Raw genomic sequence first — 22,077 nt, 5'->3', positions numbered from 1 at the left:
GCACGATCACACATCAATTACCCCAGGTTTTTATCATCTATACTTTTAGCAATCTCCTATATTCAAGAGGGATGTTAGCCTAGAATTATGTAGATTATACATTAGTCAAGATAAACAATTCTTTTTGGGGTTCTAGACAAAAGCAATTTTTTCTAATTGCTGCAGGGGGTAAATATCTGCATATATTCTATATAAAATATATATACATACATAAAATATATATACAAAAATATATGTATATAAATATATATACATATATATAAAATACAAAAGATATTCATAAGTGGTGAATAAACATTCATCAAAGTGAAGAAATAGTCAGAAAAGTCATAGAAATTCATTTAAGTGAAAGAATACAAAAGAAGCATTGAACTTGGTACCCCAGGGGCAAGATGAATTTTCAGGTCAGCCTGGGAGGGAACTATCCCATCCAGTGAGTCTACGCTTAGCCATCTGAGGAAGGAGAATGGAAATCAAGTGATATGTTGGAGTGTTAGGTTTCCTTACATGTGTGCAGCTGGAGTGGGAGGTGGTTTCTTATTTGCCATCCAAAGACTTCCTTGCTTTCTCTGCTCCTTTCTCACAAAAGTATCTCAGCCAGTCAAGAATCATGTGTCCATACTCACACTCAGAGTCATAGGTCTGTCCTTCAAGGGACTACCTAGCACTCAAACGTGTAGGACTATACAACCTAATCATCATCCTCTACTCATTCTGCCCTCTTATCACTCACATTCAGTCAATTATTGTCTTGCAAATTATATTCCTATAATATGACTCCTATCTATCCTCTTCTCTCCACTCAAACCACAACCATACTAGTTCAGTTTTACAATTACAATAGTCTCTTAATTGATCTCCCACCTTCCAATCTCTCCCTTTCCAATTCATTCACACACAACTGTCAAATTAATGTACGTAGGGCACAGACATGACCCTTTCTCTGCCCTTTTCAAGACGCTCCAGTGGTTCACTCTTATTTCTATGATAAAATATAAAATATTCTGTTTAACTTGGAAAGCTTTTTGCAAACTGACTCCAGACTACCTTCTCAGGTTTATTGGCCTTTACTCTTTATCATGCACAAGACATTTCTGTGAAATTGACCTGCTTACTGGTCCCAGTACGGGACATACTACCGTGAACATTTATAGACTTTCCCCCATGGCTGAAATGCACTCTTCATTTACACTCTTTTGTTTCTTTTTTTAATTTTCCTTCATTATTATGAAACTACCAATATTACTAGCCAGGAACATTTTCACATATAGTAGGGCATATGCTGCAACATGGTATGTTGGAATCACACAAGGTTTCATCATACACAATATGCCCAAGTGCTGGGCAAATACACATGGTTAACCAGAGGCAGATAAGGCAACTCTGTAATGTCCTGCTATACATATACAAAAAAGAATAGAAAAAGAAGATTATACATGAAATTACAACTCCCTATTAAGAATAGCTTGTTTTTTACATATACAATACATGTAACATGTTAGTTCCAAATCTATCCTGATTGTCTATTTCTCACCTGAACTTACTTCTGCTCTCTCTCATTTTCAAATGCTTTATTAATGCTCTTTTCTTCATTTTTGGAACACTTATTAGCTTTTATCTCTCTTTCCCCAAATCTCCCCCCTTCCCCACTAATAGTATTCCTTTGTATAGTACATTCTCTGAGGAAACTATCACAATTCCCACATGTATTAGCAAACGGGGTCCCAAAAGTATAGTTGCTACCTCCCTTAAGATCTCCAGGAAATATTGCAGAGGGGGTTAGAAGTTGTGTTGTTTTTAGACAAGGATATTGACTGAGGTAATATAATAAGAACAATTAGTAGAAAACATCCCCCAAAGACTACAGCACAATCTTTTTTAAAATAAGTTTTTATTCTTTTAATTGAAAATCCCTTTTTGTCGATCTGTCCCTCTGACTTGAGGAAATCAAAATAAATAGAATCTTCATTAGAAAACTGCATATATCAGAAAAACAAACTCCCACTTTAGCCATATAAAAATGTAAAAATTACACAAGTATGTGTCCGAATGTTAAATTCATCATCTCTGTATCAGGGAGTAAACAATATGTCTTTTTTCTTTTGGACTAGTTGTTTATCATTATATTGCCTGACTTCTAAAGTTCAAGATAATTTTTGTCTCTAAAATGTTGTTGTCTTTGTGTAAATTGTTCTAATTCTGCTCACTTCTCTGCAACAGTTCTTAAAGGTCTTCCCAATTTATTCTCAAATTGTCTATTTCATCATTTCTTACTGCACAATAATAATAATAAGATATTTTGTTTAGCCAAGATCATCCAATTTTAGTTTCTATTTTTACACATTAAATCTTTTTTCTGCTTTCTTTGATTTCTTTGGCATATAGGTGTAGTCATATTCTAACTGGGTCAAAATGTTTGTAGAGTCTGTTGACTTTCTCAGCATAGTTCCAAATTGCTTTCCAGAATGGCTAGACCAATGCAAAACTCCACCAACAACATACCAGTATATCTGGTTTCTTTGCATCCCCTCCAACATTTGTCATTTTGTTTTTGTTCATCTTTGCTGATCTGATAGGTGGGAAATGGAATCTCAAAGTTGTTTTTATTCACATTTCTCTAATTACGAATGATTTTCAGCATTCCTTCATATGATTGTTGAAACCATGGATTCCTTCTTTTGAAAATTGCCTGTTCCCCAGGGCCCACAATCCAGTGACCTCATGGAGCTTTGCTACTTTCTTAGAAGAGTTCTAGGCCACAGTGTGGAGACTGAGGCAGCAGCAACCTGAACAGGAGCAGGAACACAAGGAAGGGTCTGCATCTTGGCCAGGTGAAGCCCAGGCCACTGTGGGGACCACCTAGGAGATCAGGGGTTCAGTATTGCTTCCTTGAGACACAAGCTAAGCCTACCAGGCAATGGATTACAAGAACGTCAGAAAAACCCTGGCCCAAAGATAATTATGAAAAGGTCATAGAGAAGTTTGTGAAGGAAAAGGTCGAAGGGAACAGCCTACAACTTCAGAGCCCCAGGCAGAGCAAGATGTAGCTCCGCTTTCAGTCTCAGAGCAGCTTTTTCTGTAAAGACTGCAATATTTGATGGAAAAATGCATACTGGTGATGACTACAGGGTACCAATAAGGCTGACTTCAAGTAGTTTGGCCAAAACTGTCAGAAGTCTTACAACAGACACAAAGGGAGCTGATAGCACCTGTCAAAGTTGTAAACAAACAAGATGCACCTGCCCAGTGAAATTTTACCACGTGGATCCCGAAAGACCTTATCCTCCCTTTTCTGTGTGGGAGATGCAAAGGCAAATGCCTCTTCTATGACAGCAACTTTAGCTTCAAACAAGTCATTTCAATATGTGACTATGTAAAGAGTGTTGCTGTACTCTTCAGAATGGAGAAGACAAATGAGTTCCTTCCCTGCCCCCATCCTGCCCTGTCCCCTTCTCTCAATTAAAGTATTTCCCAAAGTAGTGAGAATATTTGACAAACTCTTCAAATAAAAGTATTATCAAAAAAAAAAAAAGAGAGAGAGAGAGGAGGAGGGAGGGAAAGAAAGATTAAGAGAATGAGGAAAAGAAGGATGAAGAAGAGGAAAAGGAAGGGACTTATTCATATCGATTGACAATCTGTTGAGGAATGACTCAGACATAAATCCTTATATATTTTGTATATATAACCTTTATAAGAATAATTTATTGCAAAGATTTTTTCCCCCAGTTACCTGTTTTTCTGCTGATTTTTACTGTATTAGATTTGTTTGTGCAAAAACTTTTAAATTTTATATAATCAAAATTATCTATTTTATCTTTTGCAATTCTATCTCTTTAGTCATGAACTCTTTCTCAATGCATAGACCTAAAAGATAATTTCTTTTTTGTTCATCTAATTTATTTGTGATATGACCTTTTATGTCTAAGTCATGTATCCATTTGGAGTTTATCTTGGTATATGATTTGGGGTCTTGTTCTAACTGAATTTCTCTCAAATTGCTTTCCTGTTTTTACCATTTTTTTTTGTCAGATAGTGAGCTTTACTCAATAGCCATATTCCTTGGGTTTATCAAGTACTAAGATATTATATTTATTTATGTATTATATTTATATTAAATGTTGGGTACCAATAAAAAAATCATTTTGATTATTGCTGCCTTGCAGTAGGCAGCTTTTCCTGCTTTTTTCTCATTCTTACCCTTGATATTCTTGATCTTTCATTCTTCCATATGAATTTAATTATTATTTTTCTAAGTCTATAAAATATCTTGGGAGAATTTGGCACAGAATTGAATAAGTACATTAATCTAGATAGTATTGTCATTTTTATTATATTGACTCAATCTGCCCATGAGAAATTAATGTTTCTCCAGTTATTTAGGTCTGTCTTTATTTCTACAGTGTGGCATACTCTCCCACAAGTACATACAGAATCCAGGGGAAAGTAGGTTCAAGTTTAGACAAGTTTAGGCAAAGGGACACCTCAGTTATAATTCCTATTCACTAGAAGACCTTTTCTCCCCATAGTGTGATTCCCCTTTAGAAATAGCTTCTTTGCTGTCTTCCTAGTGAAGCCATGAATCTTCTACCCCTTTGTCCTTGGCTCCTAATGCCAACACCTCAGAAAAATTATTTCAGGGATGTAGGCAAGAGCTGATTGGAAGATGATAAAAATTCTTTCTGTATCTAGAGTTTGTAATTTGTACCTTTTCCAGCCATAGGTGGGGGACTGGGAGGGAGAGGAAGCTTCAGTCAAAGGCTAGACACTCTCTTCTTCCCATCCCTCCCTCCAAAGCAGTCCATTCTCAGAGCACTCTGCACTGCACACTCTTGGACCAAAATTATTGGTGAGAGAGACAGACAGACAGACAGACAGAGAGAGAGACAGAGAGACAGAGACAGAGACAGAGACACAGAGAGAGACAGAGAGACAGAAACAGAGAGACAGAGATAAAGAGTTACCAAGTTCTCTCAGTTAAGTTAAGCACTCTTCCTGTGCAATGTCACTTCCAGTTCATCCAAGGGCGCATCAGAGACATTTAAATTGAAAGAGGCTTTTCCACACCTAGTTGTAATGCTTTTGATTTCAGTGTTTCCACTTAGCTAAAGTACCAGGGAATACTTTGCTTTAGGTGGGGCAAGATAACTTGAATTACTCAATTAACTCCTAATCCTAATTACTTCCCTCACTAGAGGCTGAGTTTTGGAGACTATCTTCCCAAATACTCTAGGGCAGGGATGGGGAACCTGCAGCCTCAAGGCCATGTGGCCCCCTTTAGGTCCTCAAGTGCTGCCCTTTGAATCCAAACTTCACAGAACAAATTGCCTTAATAAAAGGATTTGTTCTGTAAAACTTGGACTCAGTTCAAAGGCCACACCAAAGGACCTAGAAGGGCACAAGTGGCCTTGAGGTCTCAGGTTTCCTCACACCTGCTCTAGGGTTACCTGAGTGTAGAATAGATTGTTCTCTTAATGAAAAGTAGTGAAAGTGAAAGTGAAAGTAGAAAAATGAGGTAGGCGTGTGTGTGTGTGTGTGTGTGTGTGTGTGTTAAATATAATGTGTGCTTTTTATTCTTTAGGTCAAACTGTTATTGTCCATGACACATATGATATTTGTTAGTACCAAATGGATTAAAATAATTTATTCTCTTAAGAAGTAAAATTGTTAAAAATGCATAGAATACAACAGAAAGAAGGCAGAAGGAAACAGACAAGCAGGACACCACTGAAAGTTACATGGTAAATTTATTATATATCTAAAAGGAAAAGTGAGCTATACATAAAGATTCTCATTTTCATGCACAATCATCTTATTCTGTTCCACTTTTTATATAGAAATTCTTATTTTGTTTAATATTTATCACATTCAGAATAAAAGAAAAAGAAAATTGTGTTCATGCTTTAAGGAGGGAGGGGGCGAAAGGTTTAAGTTTTGTCTATGGTATAAAAATTTTTTGATATGGTGACTTTTTAAAAAAATTTTTTAAATTTATTTTCAGTGTTCCAAAATCACTGCCATATAACCTAGATTTTTTTTCCCTCCCTCTCCCTTCTTCGCTCCCACCTCCCCCCTCCCTCCCTGAGATGGAATACAATTTTATCTAGGTTATACACATACATTCCTATTAAGTGCATTTTCACCTTAGTCATGTTGTATAGAAGAATTAAAATGAATGGGAGAAATCATATAACAAACCAAAATATAATACAAAAGAAAATGATCTGCTACATTCTGTGATTGAATTCCACAGTTCTTTCTCTGGATGTGGAAGGCAGTTTGCCTTAAAAACCACTGGGAAGTTTTTAAGCCCTTGCATTGCAATGAAGTTCTAAGTCTCCCAGAAAAATTCCTTACACATTGTGGTTGTTGCTGTGTACAAAGTTCTCCTGGTTCTGCTCCTTTCACTCAGCATCAGATCATATAAGTCTTTGCAGGACTCTCTGAAGTCTTCCTCTTCATTTCTTATAGCACAATAGTATTCCATTACAAATACAGGACTTTCTGTTTTTATCTTGAGATGCCTCCAAGTAGTCAATTTGAGTAGGGGTCTCGTCATCCTACACAGTGTGATGTGGTATCTCAGAGTTGTTTTGATTTGCATCTCTCTAATCAATAGTGATTTAGAGCATTTTTTCATATGACTATGGATATCTTTAATTTCTTCCTCTGAAAGCTGCCTGTTCATATCCTTTGACCGTTTATCAATTGTGGAATGACTTGTATTCTTGTACATTTGACTCAGTTCTCTATATGTTTTAGAAATGAGGCCTTTATCACAGACACTAGCTGCAAAAATTCTTTCCCAGTTTTCTGCATCCCTTCTAATCTTGGTTGCATTGGGTTTGGTTATGCAAAAACTTTTCGGTTTAATGTAATCAAAATTATCCATTTTGCACTTCATAATGCTTTCTATCTCTTCCTTACTCAAAAATTCTTCCCTTCTCCATAAATCTGATAAATACACTATTCCTTGCTCCACTAATTTGTTTATAGTATCAATCTTTATAAGATCATATACCCATTTGGACTTTATCCTTGTGTATGGTGTCAGGCATTGGTCTATGCCTAGTTTCCACCACACTGTTATCCAGTTTTCCCAGAAATTTTTGTCAAACAGTGAGTTCTTATCCCAGAAGCAAGGGTCCTTGGGTTTATCAAACAGTAGATTGCTATACTCATTGCCTACTGTGTCTTGAGTATCTAGCATATTCCACTGGTCTACCCTTCTGTTTCTTAGCCAGTAACAAATAGTTTTGATAATTGCTGCTTTATAATACAATTTGAGATCTGGTAGCACTAGGCCACCTTCCCTAGCATTTCTTTTCCTTAGTTTCTTTGATATTCTGGACCTTTTGTTCTTCTAGATGAATTTTGATATTATTCATTCCAGCTCTAGAAAATAATTATCTAATAGTTTGATTGATATGGTACTAAATAAGTAAATTAATTTAGAAAGAATTGTCATTTTTATTATATTGGCTCATTCTATCCACTAGCAACTGATGTTGGTGACTTCTTTTTTAAACAAAATAATATTTTTTTAAAAAATCTTTGCTTTATTTTTTTGGCTTTAATCGTTTTAAAGGATTTATATAGTACCTACTATATGCCAGGCATTATGCTAAGCACTTTCACAAACTGATCCTCACAATAACCTTCAAGGCTGAATGTCATTAATGTAATGTACATTTTTTTTGTACCATAGAACTTAGGTTTTCCATTGCATCCTTTCCCTACAAGTGTTGGTTTGAAATGAAGGAAAAGGCTAGCAATACCATCACTGGTACTGCTTTGCCTAACAACACTCCTCCTCTCTTAACACCCAGCTGTCACAAGCATCTTCAGTTGCTCCTGCCCTCCACCTACCAACCCTGCCAGAAGGTTAAGGATTCAATTCACCTATTAATGACTGCTCTGTCTCCTATCACTAACACAAGTTGAATGTCTAGGCATAGCATGAAATACCTTTAAATCATTTAAAGTGTTATCTTTTATGTCTGCAGGTGCTTTTTTTGTTACATTATAAAATAGATTATATTTTAAATACTGCCTATATTTTATTCTTCTCTATGGTCTTTTTTAGCTATGGTAATTTTTTAAAAGTCAATTTCCCTTTGAATTTTTAAAATACATAATGTTAAATAAGTAACGCCATCTACAATGAAGTTTCATAGTAGCTCTACATTGAGTTGCCTGTGTTTTTGTCATTTTGTGTCAAATAAAAGTCATAGTTAAATGTAGCTTCAAATTTCTCATTAGGATAAAAAAAGTCTTAGAATAATATCAAAGAATAATAACTTGATCATTGTGACTAAGTTTTTCATTCAAGTATCTCAAATCCTTTCATGGGCACTAGTTAATTAAGTTTCTTAATACCATATTAGGAAAATAGGATTCAGGTGGCATAGTCTCTAACTCTAGAATTAAGGACTGTTTCCATGTCTGTCAAGTCTATATGAATGAAACAAATAGAACACAGTATTGCTTACCCTTTAGCTTCAATCACCTTATCAATGAAAGTAGATCACCATGCAACATTTTTGGACCCCAAAACAGGTTATCAATAATGAAGACAACTGAAATTAATGTATTGATATCATGCCATGATCCACTTTTCCCACTCTATGGAAAATGGAGCTTACAAAACACAAAATTAGGGCTTGAATGTGACCTTCATAGATTTTGTTAAATGTTGAAGGGTGGACAGGAAACAAATTACCTCCACAAACATTAAAATGAATGAACGTGCTTAAGACATTTTTCTTCATCATTAATAATGAAAGGTGTGTCCCTCATATTATTCTGTTTTACACAGATGTTTAAAATGAAGTACAGAGAACTTTGTTAGCCTGGAGTACTTTTTTATGACTACATTATAAAGTTTGAAAACAATGGCATAGTGTACATGGGAAGCAGCAACTGTCTTAGTCACCACCTCATAAATATAAAACTTTAAATAAAAAATTTTGAATTCTTTAAAGCCTGGTTCTGTCATAGAAAAATAAATTGAGACAGCACTTAAATCTTCCTCGAGTTATGAAGCATTTGTAATGTAGGGAACTCATTATATACTACAGTACTTATTAGATTTCAAAGGGTTTCTGTTTCATTTAGTATAGACACTCCATGCACTGATTTAAATGACAACCCATCTTTGCTTTAATACACCATCTTCATGAGTTACTGTAGCTAAAAGACTCATTACCCAGTTGCTAATCTACTAGTGATGAGGCTCTCTGAATTTAGCTAGACTGGTCTTTGAGTGATAGATGGTCTTTGTCTGGGCTCCTACTCCTTAAGTCTTCACAGTCTGATCAGATCAGCCAAGGCTTGTGCTCATACAGCAAAACCTCAAAGAACCCAGGATCACCCCCAACCCAGGATCACCCCCAACCCCGAAAAGGCAGTGAAGTAAGACATTAGCAAGGGGAGTATTATAGTATAGTTAGTGAACTTTATTGTGAAGATATCTTTACACAAATCCTAGTCACTTTCCTCATTAACATATGTGCATATCATATGCATTGTTTTATTCTGATCTGTTTTTTTCTCATTAGAATCAAGTAAATCTATTGTTCCTAATAAAACTGTGGGAATTAGGTAAAAGGCAGGGGGAGATGGAGTTAAGTATGCAATGATCCTTTAAGAGGCTGCCTCATTTAATCTCATTTAATGAGGGGTTTAAACACTGAAATAAGTACCTTGCCATAGTTATCCAATTTCTGAAAACAGAGAAGCAGCACTTAGAAGATCAAATGATGAAAAAAAGGGGAAAACTATCTATTAGCTGTAAAGGACAAGAAAAAGAAAGAAGAAAAGATGAGGGCCAGTGAAAAGATGGAAAATTGTAAGGAAAGAAATCAGAGCACTTAAAGGAGGTGGGGGAAAGTTTTGAAGAACAAGCTGGAATAAAGCAAAATCCAACTTATTTAGCAAATTGTCTATATGAACTCATTTTTAATATATATTTGTTGTTGTTCAGTGGTGTTTTAGTTGTGTCTGACTCTTGGTCACCCTATTTGGGGTTTTCTTAGCAAAGATACTGTTGTGCTTTGCCTTTTCCTTCTCCATCTCATTTTATAAATGAGAAAACTGAGGCAAACAGGGCTAAGTGACTTGCCCAGGGTCACACAGCTAGTAAGTGTCTTAGGCCAGATTTGAGCTCCAGATCCAGCACTCTATCCACTGTGTCACCTAGTTGCCCCAATACACACACACACACACACACACACACACACACACACACACACACACAATGTAATGATATTTAATGTTCATAATGATGGTCCTGAGATAACTGAAGGAGCTACCAAATTCTAGAATTAAGTGCTAAACAAATGGTTTATGAATACTTTTTAAAGGGAGGAGGTAATAATTATAAACCAACATAGATTCATTAGGAACACATCATTCCAGAATGATCCTATTTTCTTCTCTGGCATAGTAAATAGGTCAGATGAATTTTGTAGATATAAAGTATCTGGATTTCAGAGATCCTGGGCAAGTTTCTCATGATATCTTTGTGGTTAAAATGAAGAAATATGAACTGAATAATAATAAAGTTAGGCCAATTAGTAGTGCATTGAAAATCAGGAGATTGTTGATTAATAGATCCTTATTAATTGGAAGGAATATCTCTAGGGGCCTTCCACAAGGTTTTATGCTAAACTCTGTTCTATTCAATGTTTTATCAATGATTTAAATGAAGACAAAATGCTTCTCAAGTTTGTGAAAGATTTGGAGCTTAGGCAGATAGCTAACATAATAGATTCTAGTTCCAAAAAGGTCATAATAAGCTTGAACAATGGGCTATATAAAGACAAAATTATTCCAATATTACTCTAACATTCCAACTTATTCTAATATCATAGTGACTCCTTAATCTTATCCAGTGATGCATATTAGAATCCATCTATGACTGCCCATTCTGTGACTCTTGTTTATATTCTCCAATAAATACAAATTAGGGGTCCACCCAATTTGCTAAGGGCATTCCTCACGTTGTTTTGACATTATGTAGCTAGTAATTGAGCATGTGGACTATCATTCAGTTGCCCTTCTCTCCTTACATGACCACATCATCTTTTTTCCCAGTCACATATTTCTTTGATGGCATCCTTTACACTGTTTCTTTTGTATAAGTCCTATCTTGTAAAATGCTGTGGTTTACTCACAACCACCATGACCTTTGAGTGATTTTCAACTTCACTTCTTCAAAAACTATAGTATTGTGCAACTATCTAACATAAGCTATCAATCAGGGGATTATTTCTAATTTTGGAGAGAATAGTTTCAGTTCAGAGATAAGGTTGGAGAATTCAAGGTCACAAAGGATTGAGAAGTAAACAGGAAAAGTGTCAATAATGGTAGCAAATAGCTTTTTCCATGCATATGGTTGTTAAAGAGAAAAGAGATATGAGATGATAAGACTCTAGGGAAAGTAGTGGTTGTTGTTTTTCAGGAAGGAAGAGACTTGGGGATATTTGTAGGCATGGGGAAAGAACCAGTAAATAAAGAAACAGTATAGATTAAAGGGGGTAAGGTGGGGTGGGGGCAGTCTTCTGGAGAAGATGAGAGGACATGGGATCAAGTGTACATGTAAAAAGGTTAACTTTGACCTAGAAAAGGGTTACCTCTTCATCAAAGACTGAAGTAAAGAAGGGGAAAATTAGAGATAGCGTCATGTGGTTTTCAGGTAGAAGAGAGAGGTCATGGCAACAATCTATTTTGTCAGTAAAATTAGAAGCAAGTTGCTCAGCTGAAACAAGGAAGGGATATTGTGAAAGATGTGAGTAGAGAAGAAAAAATTTGGAAGAGACTCCAGGGAATATGATAAAGAGAATCAGTGGGGAGGAATAAAAGGATCATCCAACAGAGCTGAAAGGATAAGATAATGTAATTAAATGGAAGAACTTTAACAGCAGTGAGGTTACTGAATGATAGCAAGAGAGCTGTGATCTAAAAGAGGCAGTAGAGAAAAAAGTATATCTTGTCCTTTCCCCATTTATTGTTGCTAAATGGTTATTTATTGAAGAAAGTGGGCTGCAGAGGATCACTAGATTCACTACAGAGAAACAATACCACACAGGTGAAGAGTGATGGAAAAGGTCAGCATGAAGCTCTGGGATCTCAGCCTCTTCTTGGACTGTGGAAGAAAGGGCATGGATTCCTGGAGCAAATCAGAATGAAAGGTCTTGACTTAGCATACAAGATTAGAGATAAAGCATGACTTCCTGGCTTCATATCCTGACTTTCTACTTGGGGAATACTTGCCTTGAGCAACTTTGCTGTTAGCTAAGTTTGATTGATATATTCCTCCTTGGGAAGCCTTGATGGTTTCTTTCTTTCTACCCCATGTATTGAGGGCAACTACCTGCAGAGCTCTGCCAGAAGAAAAGTTCAGGGGCTGTGGTTTGTGCAAGGGGCAAGCATTAATGACATTAAAGTTGATTAATGAAATGTAATTCTCATTTTGGACCTTAACAGGCATGTGATATTGGTGTCTAAAGAGGGCACAGTCAGGCAAAAGGCTGTTAGAGCTACTAATATGATCTCCTTATTTAGATACTTTGAGGTATAGGCATGATGAGGTATGACCATGTTGGACTTTAGCAAATTCCCTTCCAAGCAACTATGGTGATCACTCAGAGTTCTATAGACAGCAATCAAGACCTTTTCAATGATATACTGACCACACTTCAGATCACATTCTCCAACAGCGAGGATTTCTTTTTTCTAGAGAGAAAGTAAATGGAGGCAACATCATCTTGCTGACAAAGGCTAACACAATGGGCCAAAACATTGAAATTCTCCAGGATGGCAAGAATGGAAGGTATATTATCCTCAGTCTTCAGTACACAGTGTTACTTGGCAAAGTGAACTCCATGTTTTATCCCATCCAGACCTTAGATGGTACTTTCACCACTTTTCCCAACCAGAGGTACTATGCCTTGTCTATCTGGTTACTCTCAAAACCACCTTTGGTCTCTATCACCTTGTGTAATGAATGATGATAAACATTCTGATGAAGTGTCTCATAGAGAAGGATGACATTTCAGATATGACTGCTCTCTCAGTAATCTGCTGTCAAAAGTAAGTACCAATAGAAGTACCAATTTTCCTGTGTTCTCAATTCCATTCCAATCCTATTCAATATGATCCAATACAATACAATAAACATTTATTAAGGGCCTACTATGTGCCAGGCATTGTGCTTAGGACTAGGGATATAAATAAGAAACTGACAGTTCCTATCCTCAAGAAATTTACAATTGAAAGAGGCAAAGACAGCATACAAAAGAATGAAAGATTCAGGAGAAAGTAGTAAGCACAGGAGTACACCAATGGTGAAATCAATTCCAAGAGATCTATCTAGTACCCTGGGCATCTGAGACCTCTTTAAATAGATGCTTTGGGGAGACTTTTTGCTCTTTCTTCAATCTCTTTAAGCACAGGAGCAGAGACAACTGAGGGTATTGATGAGGTGTGAGTATCAAAGCAGATATAATTTCTGTAATAATAAGTTTCCTGGTGATTAACTTTTTGTGGTGATAGTACTGGTGATTATTGGGAGGATGATAGTGCAGTCAAATCCAAGAGGTGCTAGTGGTGAGTAATGATTTCTCCCATAAGAGATCATCTGTCATTGTCTTGAAGAGGTTTATTAAAGAATACCCATTAACCCTCTAGACAACTCATTCTACTTGTAGATGACTCTAATTATTAGGCTGTTTTATTCACTATATGTATATGTTCACTATATATATATATTCACTATATATGTATATATGTGTGTGTGTGTATGTGTGTGTGTGTGTGTGTATAAGTGTATAATTAGAGAGACAGAGAGTGTTAGAGTTATAGCACAGTGATTAGCCTAGAGTCAGGAAGACCTTAGGACCAGCAGCAATTTTGCAATGCTACTGATAGATTCAGATGCTGCCAAAATCCTGTCTAAGCACCAATTTGGTGAGCAATCTCAGAAAGTTCTTTCTTTTCCATCAGTATCAATACTAGATATTGGTAAGGAATGGTGTTGTGAGGTGTGCTGTTTCCATTCTCTGTATCATGAATCTCCTCACAAGTGCCAGTATGCAAAGAAAAAGTCTCATTTTAGTTTTTGAAAGGGTTACTATGGTGTTAGATTGTAGGATTGTTACAGACATAGAATACCTAGATTTCAGAAATGCATTTAACAAAGTCTCTTATGGTATTCTCAAGTACAAAATGGAAAGATTCAGGTCAAGTGATAGCACAGTTAAGTCAGTTAACTGTGTGCCAAAGAATTCTGATTAATGGATTGATATCTAGTGGATTGCTCCAAGGACACGTTCTTGTCCTATTCTATTCAATGCTTTCATCAATAATTCAGATGAACATATAGATAGCATTCCTCACAATATCAGAAAATCCATAAGGATCTCAGAGCCTGTCTAGTCCATACATTCACTTGAATCAAAATCCCTCCTTACAACAATCTAAGTTGAAGAGGTCTAGTGAGGAATGCTTTAATCCCAAAGATAACTCATTCTACACTTAGATTACTCTCATTGTTAGGAAGTTTTCCCTTAAAGTGAGGTGGTACACTGGATAGAGTACTGGACCTAGAGTTAGGAAGAACTGAGCTCAAATACAGCCCTCAGACTGTGTGACCTTAGGCAAGTCATTTAACCTCCAACTGCCTTAGTTTCCTCAACTACAAAATGAGGATAATAATGACACCTATCACCCATGATGGTTGTAAACATCAAATGAGGTATTTGTAAAACACTTAACACAGTGTCTAGCACATAGTAGGTGTTTAATAAATGCTTGTTTTCTTCCTTGCATCAAGCCTAAATCTTCTTTTTCACAACTTTCCTTCATTGTTCCTAGTTTTGCCATATGTGGCCAAGCAGATCAAACCTAATCCATGTTCCATAACATTGCTTCTTGTGGATAGCCTCTCCACCATCCATCAAATTCCCTCTTTTCTAATTTATATATCCAATGGAAGAAATTACGGCATATGAATTATAATGGAATATTATTGTGCTATAGAAATAATAAAAGTGATGGCTTCAGAGAAACTTGCAAAGACTTATATAAAGTGATACAGAGCAAAGTGAGCAGAATCAAAACCAAGAGAACAAGTTATACAATAATAGTAACATTAAAAAGACAAGCAACCTTGGAACAGTTAAGAACTCTGATTAATGCAATGATCAATCACATTTCCAGAGGACTCATTATGAAGCACGCTTTCCATGCCCTTACTGAGAGGTGATGAATTTAAGTTGCAAACGAAACATACATTTTTGGACAGCCAATGTGGGAATCTAATTTGCTAGACTCTGGATATTTGTTTTCAAAAAGCCTTTTTTTCCAATGGGAAGGTGGAGGAAGAGGGCAGCCAAAAACAAGCAAACAACAAAAAAAAGAGGTACATGGAAACGTTTCTGAAATGCACAGAAGAGAATAGAAGAAAGGTCGAAAGAAATCAAAGACAAGTAAGACATCTTTGAAAGTTACATGTGGAATTTATTATACATTTTTAAGGAAAAATAAAATGAACATAATAGAGACAGTTTCATGTGCAGTTGTCTCTTGACTCTATACTGAAGGCTCATTTTAGTTTAAGTTCAGCATTTTAAAATGCAAAAAAAAGAATCAAACTAAATATACAGATTTCCTTCACACAATCCTCATACAGCATAGTTTTGAGGTATCCCATTATCTTTGTTCACCTGCATTCCCCCTTCCCCTATCCCATGCACTCAACTTTGTCATCTTCCCTCCTAAACAATGGTGCTTACAACTGAATGCAATTTTCTAGATGTAATCTATACAGCAGAGAGTATTTGAGGCTCTGTACAGCAAATAGTTTATTCATTTTGCATTTCAAAATGTAAAGTATATTTAAAATGTCAATGACTCATTGTAATTATCAAATTTGCAAGGTAACATGAAGTTGGGAAAAATAACTATCATGTTGGATAAGAGCATTGAGACTCAAAAATATCTTACTAGAATAATGTCCTAAAAAAATTTTTTTGCTAAGGCAAAAATTCAAGGGGAATAAAAATGTAAAAGTCCTATACTTGGGCTTAAAAATTCAACTTCACAAGTTCAGAATAGGGGAAGCCTGGTTAGACAACAGTTCATATGAAAAATACCTGGGGTTTTAAGCAGAGTGAGATGATAGCATGTCAACAATGGTCTTGGTAGTACCATTGGGCTCAGACCTGGTCAGACTATATCTGGAGAATTGTATTGCATTCCAGGTACCACATTTTAGGAAGGTCATTGATATGCTGAAGTTTATTAAGAAGATAGCAGTAAGTATGGTAACAGGACTAGAGATTATATGATACATGGCTTGACTGAAAGAATTGAGTTGTTTACCTCATGGAAGAGAAGTTTAGGAGGAAATGCTAGTCTTCAAAGTATTAGAAGCGGGATTAGACTTGTTCTTCTTAGCCCTGGAAGATCAGTGGGTGGGGGCTGCCAAGATAGACTTCAAATTCTTTATACTGAGAGTTGCTCACAAGCTGGAATAGGCTTTCTTCACATGTGTGAACTCCTCAACACTGGATGTTTTAAGGAAAAACTGAAAGATTAATTGCTGGGGATGCTGTTCAGGTGATTCTTGTTTAGTTGTGGTTTGGGGAAATGACCTCTAAGGTTCATTCCACCTCTGAGATTCTGTAATTTTGTGGTTCATCTCTCTATGAATTTGGGGTTTATGGGAGAAAGAATGGTCTTCTTTGTATATGATTTTCAGTGGAATAGCATTCTAAGGGAAAAGTCATGTTTCAATTAGCGTAAAAAGATGGAAGCACTCAAAGAAAAACAAGAATATTAAAGAAATTTCCATTCAATTTGATTAGTTTCTTTTCAATTCAATTCAATAACATTTTAAAGCATCTACTATATGTAATGAATCTGGAGATGAACACAGTTAAATTTGATATTGTTACAATCCTTAAAGGGTTTAAAGTTATGTGAGGAATAGATAAAACAAAAACATAAGTGATAATTTCCCAAATGGATGACTGGAGGGTGGAATAAAATTTCTCCCAGTGGCTTTCTTTACAGAAGGATTCTTTGGCCCAGTCTACTCTGCAACTGCAGCTCTGCCTAGTTTCAACTCCATGGAACAAGAAAGAACCACTTTCTTGCCTTCTTTTGTGTGTTGTCTCCACCCCCCAGCCTCCCCCCACTTCCTCCTTTTCCCCCTTAGCCCCCATTCATTTGTAAGATTGTCAAGGACAGAGACTGTCTTTCTTTTTATTAATTGTATCCACAGTGCTGAACACAGTGCCTGGCACATAGTAGGCACTTAATAAATGCTTATTGGATTAGATAATATGATTTGAAAAGTGACAAATGAAAAGGATAATTCAAAATAAAGTTCTACAAGGGACTCGGAAGAGAAAGATTACCTCTGATTAGGCTTCCAAAGGTTACCATCGAAGACTCTGGTAAAGGGTAGACTGAACTAAAGAGGGTCAGAGAAAGGGAGGCTGAGTTAAAATGCCAGAGATAAGATCAAGGGAGAGAAATGACTCAACTGAATTTAGCTAAATTTGTAAAACTAACCAATTCTGAAGTTTCCCTTAGAATGTTAGCATGAGAAGACTTATATGAACTGATACAAAGTGAAGTCAGCAGAACCAGAACAATGTATGCAGTAATGGCAATGTTGTAAGGATAATCAACTGTGAAAGATTTAGCTACTGTGATCAACACAATGATCTAAGACAATTCCAGAGGATACATGGTGAAAAATGTAATCCACTTCCAGAGAGAATTGATGAACTCTGAGTGCAGATTGAAGTACATTTTTTTCTTTCTGATTTATTTACGTTTTTTGGAATGTGGATAATATGGAATTACATTTTCTATGACTATAATTGATATCATGCAATGGGTGGGGGAAAGGTAAGAGGGAGGGAGAAAATTTGGAACTCAAAATTTTTTAAATGAATGTTAAAAGTTTTTTAAAAATAGAATTGTGAAATATTTAATGAAATAAACAAAAGTACAATAAAAAAAAAAAGGAATGTTAGTGCGAGGAAATGTTAATGTGATAGAGTATGCCTCTGCAAACTTACTTCCCCAGGTTGTTCCTCATGTCTGATGGTTGATTCATTGCAGGAAGCCTCCTTCTATGCTACTTATCTTACTTCTAGTGATCAGAATTCATTTCATCATGGAAATTTAAACATTCTTGAGTTTCTTGGTAACTACTAGAATGTGTTTATAGAATATTACCAACTGCTTTTTTTCTTTTTAAAAGATGAGTTTTTTCTTTATTTCAATAAACTTACTTGTTGGTTAAATGTCTCTTGCTTTGAGTGGTTTTGAGTAGATGCTGACCCATGACATGATTCTAATCTAATGTAATTTAGTATTCTCTTTATGTTTTATCAAATGAATCATTTAGTCAATGATTACATACATGCATGAAATATGTTGTTTTATACCTTTATACACATATAGGCACAAATATATGCTTTATAAAGATAATGATTAACTGATATTTGTGTGTTATTGATTTTTTATCTAATTTTGATTATTGATCATGGTTTCAAATGAAGTGCTATCATTAGAAAGCTAAATTGCTATAAAGTCTCATAAACTAGTTTTAAATAGTTTCAAATGACCAGATTCTTAGTTATATCTGAAGATTCAATTCCTGAGAAATTACATTTCTTTTCAATAGTAAAAGGTAGGATTTTGGGAGATGAAGGATTTTTAAGCAAATTTATTTTGAAGAGGTAAGTTTGGGTTGGAAAGCTTAACAGCAACAGTGTCTGACATATGCATTTCAGTTTTACAAATGTTTAATCTAATTATGCAAATAATTTGCTAGCTTGTTCCATCTTTTGTATTTTTTCATATCAATATTTTTATAGGTTGCTATTGCTTGCTTTAAATGACTTAGCTGGTAGTTTTTCTTTACACTAGGAAAATTATCTCAAAGTGATTTTTATTGTACTAGACTGAAGACACAGAAAACCTTTGTTTTAAATGAATGAAAAGTATTTCTATCAGACTGCCACCTTGTTTATAATAAATAATCTATAGATGAGGCTTAAACTGAGTATGTTCTCTTAAGATGGTTGTGCATTGTTTTTAAAGATCTTGTAACTTGGGGGCGGAGCCAAGATGGCGGAGTAGAAACACACAAATATGCTAGCTCTGAACCCACAGCCCATGAAATATCTGTAGTAAAGAGCTGCCAATAAATTTGGGAGCAGGAGAAGCCACATAACAGAGGAGCAGATAAGATTTCTGTTCCAGAGGGACCTGCAAACCTCTCGCAAAAGGTCCGTTGCGCTGCGGATGTGGAGCCCAGCCCAGCCCTGCAGCGGCCACGGCACCGAGAGGAGTGGATCCCAGCAGACTTCAGGGATGGGATCTCCAGCAGCCGCGCAGGTCCCTCCACCCACAGGTGACGGGGGTCGGTGAGAAGGTCTCTTTGGTGGGTCGAGAGGGGAGTGGGGTGCCCCCATACTCAGGCCCCCTCGGGAGGCAACAGCGGAGGCGGGAGCAGACCAGGGCTCCCCAAGCAGGCAGGAGCCCGGATCCATTGTTGAAGGTCTCCACATAAAATCCCTGAGGGAACTGAGCCCCATGAGGCAGCCCTGCCCCTACCTGAGCACCTGAACTTAATCTCACACTGAATAGCAGCCCTGCCCCTGCCCAAAGACCTGAGGCTAGGAAGCAGCATTTGAGTCTCAGACCCCAAGCAATGGCTGGGAGGATCTGGAGGCGAGGTGGGTGTGAGGAGAATATTCAGAGCTCAAGTCACTGGCTGGGAAAATGCCCAGAAAAGGGAAAAAAACCAAGACTATAGAGGGTTACTTTCTTGGTGAGCAGGTTTCTCCTCCCCTCCCTTCTGATGAGGAAGAACAATGCTTACCATCAGGGAAAGACACAGAAGTCAGTGCTTCTACATCCCAGCCCACTCAATGGGATCAGTTCTGGGAAAAGGTCATAAAGATCTCAAAAAATTTTCAAAATTATGTTAGAGAGGTGGAGGAAAAACTGGGAAGAGCAATAAAAGACTTGCAAGCAAAGTATGAACAACAGATCAGCACCCTGCTAAAGGAGACCCAAAAAATGCTGAAGAAAATAACACCTTGAAAAATAGGCTAACTCAATTGGCAAAGGAGGTTCAAGAAGCCAATGAGGAGAAGAATGCTTTCAAAAGCAGAATTAGCCAAATGGAAAAGGAGATTCAAAAGCTCACTGAAGAAAATAGTCCTTTCAAAATTAGAATGGAACAGATGGAGGCTAATGACTTTATGAGAAACCAAGAAATCACAAAACAAAACTAAAAGAATGAAAAAATGGAAGATAATGTGAAATATCTCATTGGAAAAACAACTGACCTGGAAAATAGATCCAGGAGAGACAATTTAAAAATTATGGGCCTACCTGAAAGCCATGATCAAAAAAAGAGCCTAGACATCATCTTTCATGAAATTATCAAGGAAAACTGCCCTGAGATTCTAGAACCAGAGGGCAAAATAAATATTGAAAGAATCCACCAATCACCACCTGAAAAAGATCCAAAAAGAGAAACTCCTAAGAATATTGTGGCCAAATTCCAGAATTCCAGGGTCAAGGAGAAAATATTGCAAGCAGCTAGAAAGAAACAATTCAAGTACTGTGGAAATACAATCAGGATAACACAAGATCTAGCAGCTTCTACATTAAGGGATCGAAGGGCATGGAATAGGATATTCCAGAAGTCAAAGGAACTAGGACTAAAACCAAGAATCACCTACCCAGCAAAACTGAGTATAATACTTCAGGGGAAAAATTAGTCTTTCAATGAAATAGAGGACTTTCAAGCATTCTTGATGAAAAGACCAGAGCTAAAAAGAAAATGTGACTTTCAAACACAAGAACGAAGAGAAGCATGAAAAGGTAAACAGCAAAGAGCAGTCATAAGGGACTTATAAAAGTTGAACTGTTTACATTCCTACATGGAAAGACAATATTTGTAACTCTTGAAACTATTCAGTATCTGGGTACTTGGTGGGATTACACACACACACACACACACACACACACACACACACACACACACATGCACACGCACACACTCATAGAAACAGAGTGCGCAGAGTGAATTGAATAGGATGGGATCATATCTTAAAAAAAATGAAATCAAGCAGTGAGAGAGAAATATATGGGAGGAGAAAGGGAGAAATGGAATGGGGCAAATTATCTCTCATAAAAGAAGCAAGCAAAAGACTTTTTTCGTTTGGGGAAAAAGAGGGGAGGTGAGAGAAAAACATGAAGTTTACTCTCATCACATTCCACTAAAGGAAGGAATAAAATGCACACTCATTTTGGTATGAAAACCTATCTTACAATACAGGAAGGTGGGGGACAAGGGGATAAACAGGGTGGGGGGGATGATAGAAGGGAGGGCATGGGGAGGAGGGTACAATTTGAGGTCAACACTCACAGGGAGGCACAGGATCAAAAGAGAGAATAGAAATAATTGGAAGCAGGATAGGATGGAGGGAAATATAGTTAGTCTTATACAACACGACTATTATGGAAGTCATTTGCAAAACTACACAGATTTGGCCTATATTGAATTGCTTGCCTTCCAAAGGGAGGGGGTGGGAAGGGAGGGAGGAAAAGAAGTTGGAACCCAAAGTTTTAGGAATAACTGTCAAGTACTCTTCTTGCTGCTAGGAAATAAGAAATACAGGTAAAGGGGTACAGAAAGTTATTTGGCCCAACAGGACAGAGGAGAGGATGGAGACAAGTGCAGAGAGGAATGATGGAGGAGAGAGCGGAGTGGTGATGGGGGCAACTGGAATGCTTGGTGTTTTGGGGTGGGGGAAGGGGACAAGGGGGGAGAAAATTTGGAGCCCAAAAATTCTGTGAAAATGAATGTTAAAAGTGAAATAAATAAATAAATTAAAAAAAAAAAGAAGTGCTGGCAAGATAACACCCCCCCCCCCAAAAAAATGATCTTGTAACTTGGTTGTTTCTGCAAGGAAATTGTCTTTTTAAAATGCATCCTTGTCTTCATCATGACAGTGTAAAATGGTAGCCTTCCCT

General features: G+C 36.7%; 1 protein-coding gene across 1 annotated transcript in view; it reads left to right on the top strand.

Annotated features, from left to right (window-relative positions):
* The window catches only part of NECTIN3 (nectin cell adhesion molecule 3), a 300,234-nt gene that overhangs the window by 68,763 nt on the left and 209,394 nt on the right, over positions 1-22,077 (top strand). The window lies entirely within an intron of this gene.

The sequence above is a fragment of the Notamacropus eugenii genome, chromosome 5, assembly GCF_028372415.1.
Source record: "Notamacropus eugenii isolate mMacEug1 chromosome 5, mMacEug1.pri_v2, whole genome shotgun sequence".
Taxonomy (NCBI): Eukaryota; Metazoa; Chordata; class Mammalia; order Diprotodontia; family Macropodidae; genus Notamacropus; species Notamacropus eugenii.
Note: the sequence above shows the minus strand (reverse complement) of the source record. Positions and strands in the feature narration are given on the sequence as shown.